The sequence below is a fragment of the Choloepus didactylus genome, chromosome Y, assembly GCF_015220235.1.
Source record: "Choloepus didactylus isolate mChoDid1 chromosome Y, mChoDid1.pri, whole genome shotgun sequence".
Lineage (NCBI taxonomy): Eukaryota > Metazoa > Chordata > Mammalia > Pilosa > Megalonychidae > Choloepus > Choloepus didactylus.
The window spans coordinates 21,948,743-21,964,600 of NC_051335.1; the positions used below are offsets into that span (position 1 = coordinate 21,948,743).

General features: G+C 42.4%; 1 pseudogene; it reads right to left on the minus strand.

Moving 5' to 3' along the window:
- LOC119524180 overlaps positions 1-15,858 on the minus strand; it is a 308,154-nt pseudogene that overhangs the window by 165,855 nt on the left and 126,441 nt on the right.

Genomic DNA, 15,858 nt, shown 5'->3' on the forward strand with positions numbered 1-15,858 from the left:
CACTGATTGTACACTTTGGATGGACTGTACGGTGTGTGAATAAAAACTGTTATATATATATATGTATGGTGTATTGCTCCATAATTGTTTCTTGTGGGTAACTCTTTACTCCCCACTGTGATTTTAATTAATAGTCCTAGAGGGCAGGCATTATGCCTTAACACATCCTTTGAGAAGAAACCCAAGAAAAAATAAACAGAATCTGTCTTTGAAAAAAAATCATTCAGAAGCTTATCCATTTGGTAGTATTAGAAGCTTCCATAAATGGAGCCCTTTCTTATAGCTCAGTAAGAGAAGCAGAAGCAACACCTACACTCATGATTTCCTTATTCAGGGTGGGGTGGGGGTTATGCAACATCCTTCCTGGTGTATAATCTAATCTTGCTAGCACTTTCCACAGTTAATATCACAATTATCAACATTCAACCACTTTGGACAGGGTGACATGGATTAAAGCAAAGGTAAAATAAGTATGAAATTATCTACTGATTCAGAAAAGTGGCTCTGAATACTACACAAATCTTGAATGGGAAGTATAATATTACGCTTCCAGTTGTTAATAATCATCAGATTCCTTTTTCACCTATTCCAAGTTATCAAACTAGCCATGTGAGAAAACCAACTGTTAGAGCCTGAGTGGAAGACCTGCTTGGGTCTAACCAAACAAACACTGTCATAGTGCAATTCAATTTGTGCTTCTGCAACAACAACAACAACAACAACAAAACTGCGAGCTCAATTCTCAAAGGAAGTAATGTCCTTCCTTAAACATAAATCTTAGAAACAAAACCATCTGAAAAGTGATGAGAAACAAGTTGCTCACTGATAAAACAATACCACACTCATCAGGTCTGTGCCAGGTTGTGCAGTAACAAACTGGATCCTAAAACTATTTAACTACCCATGGTGCCAACAATAGGGGGTATAGACAGTTTCTAATCCTCTCCTATGCTGCAAAAACTGTCTGCAGCCAGTAAGGCAGGCTGGGAAGCTTATGTTTTCCCCAGAGGCTACACAACCAGAAGTGGGTTAGGGATCTGCCCACATGTAGTTTCATTCTGCAAACAAATCAGGGACCAGGATGCACATACATTCATATGCATACACACAAACACACAGACACAACTCTGATGAAGTTAAAATTTCATGTCACCAAGACCAATGTAATAATCTTTTCTCTGTTTCACAAAGACACAGCAAACTATACAACTTCAATATTTTCAACTATGTAACCATTATAGCACCAACCCAGTCCCCTCATCTTACAGATGTCTGTAATCTTTGAAGTGCTGTGCTAATACAGTCTTTAAAACTATTCATTCAGCAAATATTTACTGAGCACCTACTATGTGCCATACATTACATCAGTGACCAAAATAAATAATAAACATAGTAAGAATAGATGTTATATAAGAAGGTGGTCCATGCTATGGAAAACAAAAGATGTAGTGTGGAGTCAGGGGGACAGGGAAAGAGGACAGGTTTCAGAATTTGTGGGGCAGGTGAGATTTGAACCAAGCCTTTGAACCTGCTCTCATGGAGCAGGTGAGATTTGAACAAAGCTTTCAAGGAGTAGAGGGAGGTAGCCAGGTGGGGATGTGGGAGCAAAGTGGCCCAGGCAGAGGGAACTGCTGTAGCCAAGGTTCTAAATTGGAGCATGCCTGGTGTGGTGGGGGAGGAGAAGGGAGCCCGGAATGGAGTGAGGCAGGGGAGAGCTGCAAGAGATGGAGCCAGAGCAGTGCCAGGGGTCAGATCCCCCAGCACGTGGGCCACAGGGAGAACTCTCACCCTGTTCTCAGTGAAGACTTCACTGGGGGATGAGCAGAGGAGTGCCATGATCTGATTTTGCCTTCAAAGGACCACTCTGGCTGTGCTGCAGAGAACAGAGTCCAGGCGGAAAGGGAGAAGCAGGAAGACCTAGCAGGAGGCGCTGCCATGCTGGTGACAGACCACGGTAGCAGGGAAGGTGAGGAGATATGGCCGGATTCTGAACATATTTAGGAGACAGAGCTGATAGGGTTTCCTGACAGACTGGAAAAGATGTGAAAGAAAGAGAGGAGTCGGGGACAATCCCAAGGTTTTTGCCTGAGCAATGGGGAGGATGGCACTGCCTTCAACAGAAATGGAGAAGGCTGGGGATGGAGCAGTTTGATGCGATAATGAGGAGCTCAGGTTTGGTATATAAATTTAACATCTACAAGTGGGGATATATTAAAGTAAGCAGTTGGACATATGGCTCTGGGATTCGGGGAAGAAGCATGCTGAGATGTAAACTTAGGAGTATTATATCTGATAATGATAATGTTAGTAAATTTATCATTAGCAGTCAAAACAAATAGCAATAGCAATAATAAAGGTCACACACACAACGCCTTTCTACACAGAAAAGAACAGGACCAAGAACCATTCAACAAATGAAGGATATTAACTGTTCACTGACTGAGCCAGTGGTCACATTCATTTCAACAACTTGAATAAAATGAAGAAAAACCACACCCATTGTCCCTTCCTAAGACCGGGACTTGCTCCTTTGTAACTATTTACAGGAGTCTGAATTTGACCATATGAAACAGAATTGAGCTCACAAGCTGGGATATTAACCAGACAGTTTCCAGATCTTGAGCAAAATCACTTATTGATTACTGAAAGAAACAATGCTAGCTCAAAGAAGCATCCACAAAAGAAGAGTTTCAATGAAACAGTCTCTAATTTCAAAGTGTCTACCCTTTCAGCCTTCTTCATATCTAAGGGTAATAAATGTCCAAAAAGCTTCCTTTTCTTAGATTTGGTTTCTAATGCATGATGACACCGGAGAAGGCTGCTGGGAGGTGGAAATTATACAGCTGTGGAAGATGACAGAACCTTTAAAATTTCATCTTACTGAAAAATGAAAAAGATTTTAAAACCACCAATAAACCTATGCCAGCAATGCTGCCACTGCCTCCTCCCCCAAGCCTGCTGGCACAAACATTAGAGCAAAAATTTCAGTACTCCACCAAATTAACAAATATTCCATGAGCACAGCCCGAGCGTAGTTTATTACTATCTGGAAAATTCCACAGTATTTATCAAATGGTAAGCAAGAGTAAAATGCTTAGAAGTGTGCCACAATAGATGTCACGGGCAGCCAGGAGTGTGGATGGCTCTGGGTGTGTTGCTGTGGGAACGTGTACTCAGCAGCACCCACTCCACCTGCCTCTTGCCAACCCAGAATAAGGCAGAAGAAAACAGCCAGCTTCCTGATGGGAATAATCCAGGCCGCGTCCCAGTGCTGGCCAGCTCCATCATTCACACACACAGGAGGCTTCCTTTCAGCAGTCTGAAATCATCTCCACCTAACTCCTAGAGAGAAAATACCTAATTCCATTTCTCTATTACAGAACCACAGTCACCACAAGCCAGTGCTAAGCACCAGAGAAATGTAAGAAGAGACTGGCGGGCGTCTGAAAGGGGTCAGGGCCAAAACAACGGGTTCTATTTAGCTACGACCAGGCGTGAGGGGCTTTGCTGGGGAGGAAATAGAGACGTGCTGCTCCACTGGAAAAGTCACCCTGAGCAACACACCATAAACGGGAGATTGGTAAGAAAGGAAGCAGCAAAGTAGAGCATGAGCCTTTTGAGGGAGAGATCCAATGGGAAGAGGGCAAACAGGACATTGAAACCCCAAAAGCGGCATCAAAAACCTCAAATTCTAAATCCCAAGGGCACATTTTCTGGGTATTTCATGTTATAGTGGAAAAAACAGATACTGTCAAACATACCTTTTCTACTTGTAGAAAGTCATTTTCTACTTCGATCAACCTTGGTCATAGCTTTATTGGCTTGTCTTTGAAAATATCTCCAAAGCCCACTCCCTTAACTTCATTCGGCTGGATCGCTGCAGTTGTGACGGTTCCGTTGGCACCTTCGGATTTGGTACTGCTCGAGTCACCCCCATCACTCTCGGAGCCTGTGGTCTCCCTTAAACCTGCCAAGAATGGGGGGCAGGGAGAGAACAAGTCTCAGAAGAACTTCACAGCCAGCCAGGAACCACCTCTAAATGCATTATGGGGTTCACAACCATTTGCACTGGGGTTGTGTATTCAGCATATTCAGCATGTTGAGTTTGGGTGGCTCTGAGTTTCATCTGATCTCTCCAGCCCCAATCTTCACTTTGGGGTTTTTAGTTTTTGTTTTAACATAAATTTTTATTAGAAAAGTTGTAGGTTTACAGAAAAATCATGCCGAAAATACAGAGCTCCCATATACCCCACTCCACCTTTGCTACAATTGTACCTTTGTTACAATTGATGAAAGCCAAACTTGACTTTTAAAAACTGAATAAAAAACAACTTTCAGAAAAGCGAATTTCAAAGCAGATTTCTTTGTATACATGGAATTTCACCTCTCTTCAGCCAGCACCTGGTTCTGATCCAATTTTTTTTGCCACAGTTTGTGTAACAACCCTTCACACCCCCACCCACACCCCTCTCCTCACCTCCCACCCAGTCAGTACCACATTCTGTACCCCCAATATCTATGACTCATGTCAATTAGCAATTAGCAATGAAAGTAACATTTCCTAAAGGGAAACTGTAAAGCTAAAAGCCATTTAAACAAATTAGCTATTAAAGAAACCACACAAAATTATGACTGCCAAAGAATTAAATCTCTTTGGACGGCTTCACAAGGAATAAATGCATGCAGACATGTTTCTCCAGGAAACCATTAAACTAAACTTGACATTAAGATGGTTTCACTAGCAAGATGACTGTGTCTTTTAAAGAGGGGAAGGAAGCTCCCTGCCAAGAGGCCATACTCTCCCAAGCCTACAGCTCTTCTTCCTCCTCAATACTATCATTTTCCCAAAGCTGAATCCCTTTCCAAAGAAGAACACTGAAGACATGACACCCTTCCTTTGAACTCTTGGGTATATGCTGAAAGTCATAAAATAGTCATCAGCCAGACAACATGGACACTTACCTCTCCAGATTCTTTTTCCCCCAGGCTCTGCCCTATTCCTAAAAGGAAGAGCCTATTTGTATCTAATTCATTTCTGAAAGGACACTTTTACTTTGATGGTCAGTACATCGGCTATGCCATCATAGGGCAGAACTCAGAGGATATTTTATGCATACTAAATGCTATCATTAAACCTGTCTCTAGATGCCTCTAGGCGTACACATAGGACACCTCCTGAACATTTATTACGTATCTCCTAACAATGCCCTTGGGACGAAAGTATGCCACCAAATTGTGTTCTCTATTAGCCAATAGTGCATTAACTCTCTATAGGCAATGTGGCCTCCTAGTACATAAGAATGATACACCAAATAATTGCTCACATAAAATGTCATATAACGCTGAAGCCATTCTAATAAGGAAGTTTCAGTGCAGGAAGAAACTGTTAAATGAAAACAGACAAAATGTAAAAAGGTCATTATAAATTACTAACAAGTCTAAAAATCAAATCCTTAAAACAATGGTTTTGTTTGTTGTTGCTTCTGTTTTCAATAAAATAGTATGTATAAGCCAAAGGGGAGTGGGGGGGGGAATCCCTGGTGCACATTTGAATTAACTAAAGAACAGCATTTGTGATCAAGAACAGAGGGCAGAACAAGGAGAAGCAGCCCACAACAAGGGGATGTGCTGCAACTGACAGGGCTGGATTTGAGTAGGCAGAGAGGGAGAATCCCCCTGGATTCGTGTGTTTATTTGTTATCCCTGCTGGAGATATAATTTTAGAGTCTAAATATTGTGTCATTTCCCCCTTTAACATGTTCTCATTTTGCCATTTAGAGTCCTTCTACAAGATAAATGACTTGGACGGTCTTTTCTGGTTTGGGAAAAACCATCTGAGGCTGGGAAAAAGAAATGATGGAAAGAAACCGTCACAGCACCCCTCCCTCCCAATGCCACCATCAGCAGAAGGCTTCAGGGCAAATGGATTAGGGCAAGTCTGGGGAATTTGAAGGGTTCTTCCATCATTCCTCAGTAGCTGGAACCATAACATTTTCAGTCACTGCCATCCTAACTTTCACTGAGCTTTTCTTCTTAGGTATTTACTGCCTTCAGGCCCATCTTAGTAACTTTCTATTAATCACTGTTGAGAAATGGTTTTTACATTACACAGGGTGAAGTTGCACAGTCATTCAACCACACAGGCATGGCCTTGGAAGGAAATACACTGCAAATTTTTCTTCTGGAAATTCTGGCAGCCTGAACATATGACTTTTAAGCACTTAAATATCTAAATATCTGTCTGGGTTGGTGACATAACTGAAAATCTAGCTCCTTCTGTTTGGACAGAAAGAAGGGTAACTTTTCATTTTCATGTCTGTTCCTTTTAGCTGCTGGTGCCCATCACACACATTACCCCATATAATGCCTTCTTGTCATTCTCAGCATGCCAGGTGATGTTCCCATGAGGTGCCACCCAAAGGGTGATCTGTGAATGGGGGCCAGTCCACGAAGGGTTTATTAACAGTCTGTGGCAAGGTAAGTTCAGAGAGGATGAGTGGTTCCAAAATGTTTACGGCAATGAGCATTAGTGTCACTTCCCTGATGTGTGGCCAGTGGACTTGTCTCTGGAAACAGGGCACAGAGCAGTTCATGAAGTGTCAATCTCCTGTAGTGAGGCACAGGCAGCACACTGCCTGTGTAGCAAAGTCATGTACAGTGGGACCATGGACCTGCCCACAACAGGATGGCAATAAACATAAACCTCACCACAGACAGTTGAGCAATTTGGCTCTGGTGTTCCTGCCTGAACATTCGTTTCATCATTTATATCTATACACATCTCTAAGGTGGATGTTTTTTCCTTCAAGGTGACAAAAAACAAAGCCTCCTCAAATTTGCCATCCAGTCATACAACTGGCCCTTTTGTGTGCTTTACCTTTCTATGCCAGCACTGATTGACTCAGATCCATGAGCCATTTTTATTTGTTTTATTTATTTTTAATTTAATACACACCTGTAGTGCCTACTATGTGACAGGAACTGTTCTAAGGGCTTTGTGAGATTAACTCATCAGTCTCATACATCTCTCTCTTCTCAACCTTTGGCAGCTTTCTTTCATAACACAAAGGGCTACACATTGGTCCCACCAAAAGAATTTTGCCACTTGGTGACTGGCTGGACGAGCAAAGCAAAACACCATTACTGTCACTTAACTTTCAGGCTGAATACTTGTTTCTTTGACCCATGCAATGAATAAATGGTTTATTGGTTCCCAATGATCCTACCCACCCAGAGAAAGCGATAACCACAAGAGGCTGACATCTCCATGGGAAGCCATCTTACACCACCCCCCAGAAGCCCAAAGATACTGGTACAAACACATATGCCAAGGCAAATGCTACCACTCCTCTCTCTGCATGCATGGCTCATGCACACATGTCACATATGATAGAGGCACAAAGCAAACAAGGAAGCACCAGGGGCTGGTGGTGAGAATGAGCCTGTAGCACACACCAAGGAGATGGGACTTATCTCAGGCAAATAAGTACATGTCCTTGGGTCAGAAATTCACACAGACACTTGGCATAAGCATAAGCAGCTCAGAAAGCACAGCGGCATCAAAAAACACAAGTACCCAGATCTTATCTTTACAATTGCCTCCTGCAGTTAAGGTCACTCACTGTAACAGCGTCTGTGGCCCTCCGTCTTTCCAGGTGCAGCTCGGTACAGAATTGTCCCTTCAAAGGTAGTCCTTCCTGACAGTGAATGAGAGAAGACAAGGGGAGAGAAAAACAAGAGAGAGGGGAAGGGGAAGCAAATGATGGCAAAAGAAGGGAGAGGAAGAGTCTTTAACTGAACTTGCCTTCAATGAATCCACTGCAAGAGCTTCATCCACAAAATTCATTAGAGAACATTAGGCAGAATTTAAGATGATTACAGAATGAGCCCAAAGTCCCCATGCAACTGTGATGGCAAGAAGCCCCCAAGATCAGGGCTTGCCTTGGCAAATGACCAGCTTGTAGATTATGCCCAATTTAAATCTGGGGGCCATCACAACATTATAATTCAAGAACAGGAAAACCTCCTTTAACCAGCGAGGATCCAATTAGCCATTTTCCTTAGTTAATTCAGTTGTACAGTGCAATCTTCTCTTCGGAGAGTATGACCCAAGCTTAAGATAGATTTAGGTCCATTACCCTTCATCTTCTACTCCTAGAGCCCTAGATGATAAAAACTGGTCATCATGACCCTAAGATCCTAAACAAGATATCTTTAAAAGATTCAATCATCTTCAGCACCTTTAAACAAGAAACTATATTAATATATTGGAGGGAAGGTTTCAACAATGAGGCTTGAATCAAAAGTGGCATATGTATCAATAAAAAAGTTTTCAGCTTAGCACTGAGGAAACCAGAAAAAACTCTACTTCTTGAAACATCTTAACTGAAGTTTTGTCCCTATCAGTCATGAGACTGTACTTAAGCATGACGACATAGGACTCATCCAGTGCAACGTGCCAAAAACTTTTTTTTTGTTCCAAGTAGAGGGTATCAATAGCATAAGGCTGGACACACAGCTACAGCCCAATATCTCTGGAACCACAATCAAGTGCACAGGATATTCACATACTGCCCTGCTTTGTGTGTACTCGCACACCCACACACTCACACAGGACCTACAGAGAGTACCAATGGTGGGTAAAATGAAACGTATTGCTATCAATTATCCAAGGAATAAGTTCTATTATGACTTGAGACTTAAATACCAAACTGGAGGCTGGTAATATGGTTTCATAGTAAGTCTGAGGAATGAGAAGGTAGACTATGTTTACAGAGAGGCTGAGAGTGTAACTGAGAGGGAAGAAAGCAACTTGTCTCATCTCACTTCTTAGAAGCACTCCATATGATAGCGGGAAACCCAAGTGGAACCAGAGTATCAGCTTCTGGGTCCTGTCACTCTCAATACATGAAGGCAATTGTGATTCATCAGCAACAACCTAGGTAGAATCAGATATTTCTAAGCCCTACAGGCAAGGTGGTACCTCTTGTTTTGAAAGCTACCCTTTTATAACAGACATGCTCTGTCCAATTAAAACAAAAGGCTTGACATTCAAAACACTGGTTAAACAGGACTAATCCAGAGAAACAGCAAAGTGCTTCAAGTGTTCTTGTTAGACTTGTGGCTCTTGAGGGCACTGACAACAAAAGCAGAGCAAGTAACAGTAGTTCGTTTTTATTTAGGTACATTTTTATTCTGCTTAACTGATGTCATTAAGTTGACATTAAGTCAAACGATGCTCCTAAGAAACACAGCTGTCTTACAAGCTAGGCCCTCCAAATCTGGAAGGCACCTAGTCCTCTTGGTTCACAGAAAGTAAGTGTAAGAAAAAAGCCAAATTTTTGATAATGTTCCTCAGTGTACAGCATAACTTCCACATGTCCTTCCCCAGGAACAGGTCTGAGGATCACTGAGGTGGCACAAGCCCTGATCACTCTGAATGGTGAAGACTTCCTGCAAAACCTCACTGTGTGCTGGCAGCAAGGCGAGCTGCGGCCAGGGGATGGCATTGATGAGGATACCCAAGTATTCTATCTGAAGAGCCAAAGATAAGGGCAACTGGAAGGTTCATGAATGTGAGGTATGTTTACTTTCTGTGGGGGAATACTCTACTGTCACTATTAAATATTAGTTCTTAGAAGCAGCAAATACTATAAAGGGGAAGAATTTTAAAATCCAAACATAATCATGTGCTTATGTCAGCATTTAATTTTGCCTGAAACCCTTTAATCAATCTGCTAATTGCTCGTCACTGCTAATGGAACGACCTGAAGTTCGTTCTCACCATTTCAGAAGAACACACATGCTCCACCCAAGGTGGGGCCTGAACTCTCAATGGTCTTCTCCCACTTTTAGGGGAATTGGAATGCATTCATCTTGTCTATAGCATTTCTCTCCACCAATGACTTTTTCTCGCTGTTGCCATTTTTCTCCAGGTTCTTCAAGGGATGCTGAAAACCTCATCTGGTTCATTTTAAAAACAATTACCAACTTACACTGAGCAACACCTTAGAAGTATATAGGGGCACACCAACATGGGCCACCCATGAGACAGGGTTAGCACAGTATGAAGGCTGACTATCACTTATCTGGAGTTGTACAGACGTATGGCTGCAGGTCACATCTTTAGAGTGCCAGACTTGCTAAGCCAAAATGTGTTATGGTAGTGTAACCAAGAAAATACTTGTAAATTTTTGTCACAGCCTCTCAGAAGGGAGGCTAGGAGCAGAGCCTGACAGTCCCCCCACCCCTTTCCTGCTTGGTGGAGTGAACTTCCTTACTTGACTTGGAGAGCTGCTCATCCTGGGAAATGCCAAGATCATCTGACTCCCCCGACAGCTCCTTGATGAAGTTGGAAGGAAACATTCCAGTCTTTCCATTGAGAACACCTTCCTACCATCCTTCCTCTACCTGCACAGATGTAAACAGAAGCAAAAAGATGTAGGATCAGGTTAGACACATCTGTATGGTACAGAGCACAGAACCTACCCAGGGAGAGCTGAAGGACCCAAAGCTTAAAAGTTAATGGGGAGCATGGAAAACAGACCACATAGAGTCTTGAGAATCGGTTGTAAAGGCAGGGGTTTTTAACAAGAGTCCATAAACTCAAATGGAAAAATAAGTAACACTTTCTTTTCACCAACCTCCAACTGAAATTTAGCATTTCCCTCTATCATAAATGTAGGGTAATGAGCCACAGTAATATTACAAGTACCTGTGACTTACCAACAAACAAATCATGGATATTTTCATAGCACATCATAGATGCAGCAGATGTCTCTAAATATCATTTCCACTCATCACTACTCTCAAGTGGTGGCAGTTAGCCACCTGCTGGGAGACCTTGTTCTTTAATGGATTACTAAAGAAGCACATAGATTTCTACATCAAAATTTGTTTTTAAAATACTTTGATAGCTACTTCCATATAATTGGCTTTCTTTGAAATCCTATGTGTTTTATTTTATACATTTAAAAACAGTATTTAGCGGGGAAAAAACATTATTTAAAAACTGAAAATGGCTTCTCCAGACTGCCAAAACTAACTAGACAGAATAACAAAAACAGTTAAGGACCCCTGGACAAGGACTTGAGACCTCCATCAGAAGGTAGAAGGACTCCTTGCAGGTTTCTGCAGGGTTCTAGATTGCCCTTGAATGAACAGAAATGGAGTGAAGGGAGGCAGGGAGGGCTGTGAGACTGAAGTCTTCTGGGTAGGGGAGTGAGGGTTGGAACTGGGAGAGGAGTGAGACTGGATAAGGCAGATGCAGACATGAGGCCCTCTGAGGGACAAGCTGACCTTGAGTAACCAGCTAGCCAGGACAGGCAAGAGAAGGATAAAAAAAAAAAACCATCCTAAGAGTTTGTGAAGGAGCCATTAACAGAGCAGCAGGAGCCAGAACAGTGAGCTAGCTTCTTGGAGGTATATGAGGGTATTTTGAGAACAAGCAAGTATTAAGTTACTAATATGGTGTGGTATTACAGAAAGAGACCTAGAAGCTCTGGAATTTTTTTACCATATGCATGCATTACCTACCCAAATCAATAAATACAATTTAAAAGCAAAAAGAATTAAAGGAAAGAAAGAAAGAAAAGTAGTCAAAAGCCCAGTTCAAAGTCTATCCTGGAACTTAGCAGCTGTGTGAAATTATTCAAATTTCCTATCAAAATGAGCCCCCAGTTTTCCCACCTGTACAATGGGGCTAATCACTACACCTCACAGTTGTTCACAGTTGTAGTGTTTAGGACAGCACTTCTATCAGTGTTAGAGATAGATGCATTATAATTCTATGCTAGGGGCTGGGGATACAGAACCTATGGGACGGGTCTTTTTTTTTTCCTGAAGAAGTTGACAATCCACCAAGGTAGAAATGGCACATGTTTTATAGGTGGGGAAGAGGGGTGGGTATGACTGAAAACTAGTAATGCAATAGAAGAGAAAATGCCATGATTTAGTACAAACCAAAACTGTTACACAAAGTCAAGCTCACCAAGATCTAAGATGCTAAAGGAAGGTTTTGAGAAAAAAAAGAAATCAAATTAAGAAAGGCCTTGAAGAGCAGAAAACATGCATAATTAGGGGAGAGGGTGTGGGGTTGGGAGACATTCTAGAAAGCGGGAGGCTGACAGAGCCTTTGGAATGGAAACAACCAGAAAAGTATGTTTAGAATATTTGTTAGAGAAATCATGGGATACAGACTTACATAGTGGCAATTACATTCCTGTGCTTACAAAATCTTCATGGAAGAATCCAGACAACTGCATCCATGCACAACTGTCCTAATGATTATTCAAAACGTGGCAGTTAACAACATTTTATTTTAAATCATTCTGTGTTTCTATGCCAATTCCACTGATATGTATTATTCTTTCAAGGAGCTTTTTATAGGATTAAGATGCTTTGGAAGATTCACCATTGTGGGAAACTGAGTCTTCCATGTTGCCTGAGGCATATCTGGGGTGGTGGCTTAGAACACTGAGCTGCAGGCCTGCATAGAATGCCATGCAGGCCCACCCTGTAAAGATGTGTAACTTGTGACTACCATTGTCTTAAACCTAGATTGTATGCACCTGATGTAAACGTAAGTATCCGGTGGGCTCTCTCCTACCTGAACACCTTTAGCATATACACCTGATCTTCTGAAATAAATAGCTGGAGCAAGGCTGCATTGCTGTCCACTTAGCATGAGATGCAAGTGGGCCCCCTGCTCCCTTAATTCTTAGCTTTGTGTCCGTGTCTCATTCCTGCGTCACCCTGTCAGCAATACACCATGAGCCTGAATATAAATAGCCACAGAATTTGTATCACGGGGTCCTCTGTGCTAGTCTTGAATAAGGAACCATAAATGGCCTCCTTTCTCCTGGGAATGACAGGACAGGAGGAAAAAAACAAGGGCACAGACCACAAATGAGCAGTCCTTGGCATAATCCCTGACAGCGCAGGCAGCTAGGCCAATTCCATTCCATTCCATTTGATGGTCTCTAAAACGTTCCCATTCCCCAGTAATGAGTGGCTGCAGCCTGAGATCCCAGAGGAAAGCTTTCCTGATGCGTGGGATCAGCAGGCTGCCTGCTGCGAAAATGGGTGTCTTCACCACACCACACCCCCAGATGCTTGTATCACTGTCACAGCACACTCTGAGAGGAGTGGCCAACAGGAGGTCTATCATTAGCCACGTGGTGAGTGGAGGGGCGGACAACAAAACCACTGTTTACTGCCTGGGGGGCGCACTCAGAATCCCAGGCTCCATGAACGGGAGGCTAATTTTCCTGTGAGCTAGAGCCCATCACCAAGGCAGGGGTCTGACCTCAGGACCAGGGAGAGCTGTTCAGTGCTATTTCTTCCTATAGTCTGCTGCTTTGGTCTTGAGATTCTGGCTGGGGAGATGCAAAAAAGGATTTACACCCTCACATTATCCCTCTTTAGGATATTTTAGTTTACCTTCCTGCATAAAGTTGAGGATGCTGACTGCCAGAGTGATTACATTCATTCATTCATTTTAACAATAAAGCACATGCCACCCACATGAATGATAAATGAATGAATGAATGGCACGTAAATCATTGGGGGAAAATCCTCCACAGGGGCCTACAAAGTCCTGACTCCCCACAACAGGATTTTCACTTCCTGTGAAAAGCAGAAGGGACCAGGAGACCCTGACTACATTGGCTACTCTTCAGTATTAGGTACTGCCATGTCCTGGTCTGTATGCCTCTCCCAGAGACTGGCCATGGGATCATTTATTCAACCAATATTTCATGAGCACCTATTCTGTATTAGGCACTGCTCTAGAGCCTTGAGATAGATAAATTGGCAAACAAAACAGAAAAAGACCTCTACCCTTTAGGAGTTTTTGCAACCAGAGAGGTACGTAGAACACCTGCACATCCCCTACTTAGAAATCAGGCTTGCTTATTGTATGTTGTCTATATTTAAAGAGAGAAAGAAACAAATCCCTTTGTAATGAAGTCAGGATTATGGATGTCACCAAGGGTTTACAATTTCTGCCCCAAGGAAAGTAATAAAGGGGGTCAGAAACCCACCTTCTCCCCTAACCCCACTAATATGATTTCTATCACTTGATTAGTTTTGTCAATTCTTGAACTTCATATAAATGTGCTAAGACATAGTTTCACTTTTTTGAATATTGCTATAAAAACACAAATTTTAGGGGTAAACATCTTTTTCTATCAGTGAAATTAGTAAAAATATGTATATATGTTAAAGGGACCACTTTCTGAAGGTGTAAACACCTACATTATTTCTCATTTTAGTTTCTTCAAATAACCATCCCTGTTGATTTTAGGACAAGGGAAGCTGGTTGTATCAAACATAAACAAACAAGGGATATCTAGGTCCTAAATGCCTGGGACATTTTCCCCTAATTCCTGAGTAGTTCACAGCATGATTACCTCTTTCTGGCAGAACATTCCATACACACAGGAAGGTTGATTTTTATCCCCTCCCTTGTTCTTCTGAGAATGAAATCTGTAGGGTAATTCAGAGGGAAGTGATTTAAGAAAACGTAAACCCCCATTTCTATTTAAGATAGGCAAACTCTTTCCAATGAGACAGAGCAACATCCATGAGTTTCATCACGGTGGGAAGGGTGTCTGGTAGGGCTCCCGAAGACATCGTTCAGCAATGCTTGATGATACATGCTGTCTTGTGATTGTTCCTGTCCTTCAAAACAATACAGCCTAGTCCACAAATCCCCAAATTCCTAAATGACTCTATGCTAAGACCTTACTATCATTCCACTGAATGATTACCTGAACAAACAGTAAATCAAGCCAGCAAGATAACCTTTCTGGGGAATCAAGAACTTCAAGTTTCACCCTGCCACTACTCCTAGGTAAGAACACTATATATGGGGATATGTTAACCTTAGAAAACCTCTTACAGTACAAAAGGAACCTTTAAATGGGGTATTCCGTTAGCAGTTCAGTCTCTTTAACAGTTCACTATAACTTCTATCTCAACCCCATTTCATTGCATCCACCAGCTCCTGCTTCACACTTTCCACACCTGCCCCCAAACTTTCACAGGTCATCCTTTATCTCAGAGCGAAACTGTACTGACATTCTGTTCTCCTTCCTCCAGATGTGCCCAATGCCTTCCACAATACAACATGAGCTTGTTAATGAATGAATCCCAATTCTGCTCCCCTTTCACATGTCCAGTTGAAATTTCACCTTTCTAGAAAGCATCTTCTTCACCCTCAGTGAGTACTCCTGTTTTTAAATTCCACTTTCACTTGTCAATACCATCACTTGCCACTTGTGCCAGTTTGAGTGTATTGTGTCCCCCAAATGCCATTATCTTTGTAGTCCTGTGGGGCAGAAGTTTTTGGTGCTGGTTGGATTTGCTTGGAATGTGCCCCACCCAGCTGTGGGAGATGATTCTGATGAGATGTTCCCATGGAGGTGTGGCCCCGCCCATTCAGGGTGGGCCTTGATCGGTGGAGCTATATAAATGAGCTGACTCAAAGAGAGGAAAGAGAGTGCAGCTGGGAGTGATGTTTTGAAGAGGAGCAAGCTTGCTAGAGAGGAACATCCTGGGAGAAAGCCGTTTTGAGGCCGGAGCTTTGGAGCAGATGCCAGCTGCTTTCCTAGCTAAAGGAGGTTTTCTGGAGGCCATTGGCCATCCTCCGGTGAGGGTACCCAACTGCTGATGCTTTGTGGCCTTAAGACTGTAATTGTGTAGTGAAATAAATCCCCATTTTATAAAAGCCTATCCATCTCTGGTGTTTTGCATTCTGCAGCATTAGCAAACTAGGACACCACTCTAACAACATCTTGGGTTATTGGCTGTCTTCTTAGCTGTGTGTATCTTACCTTCTCTGACTAGAAGGAACAT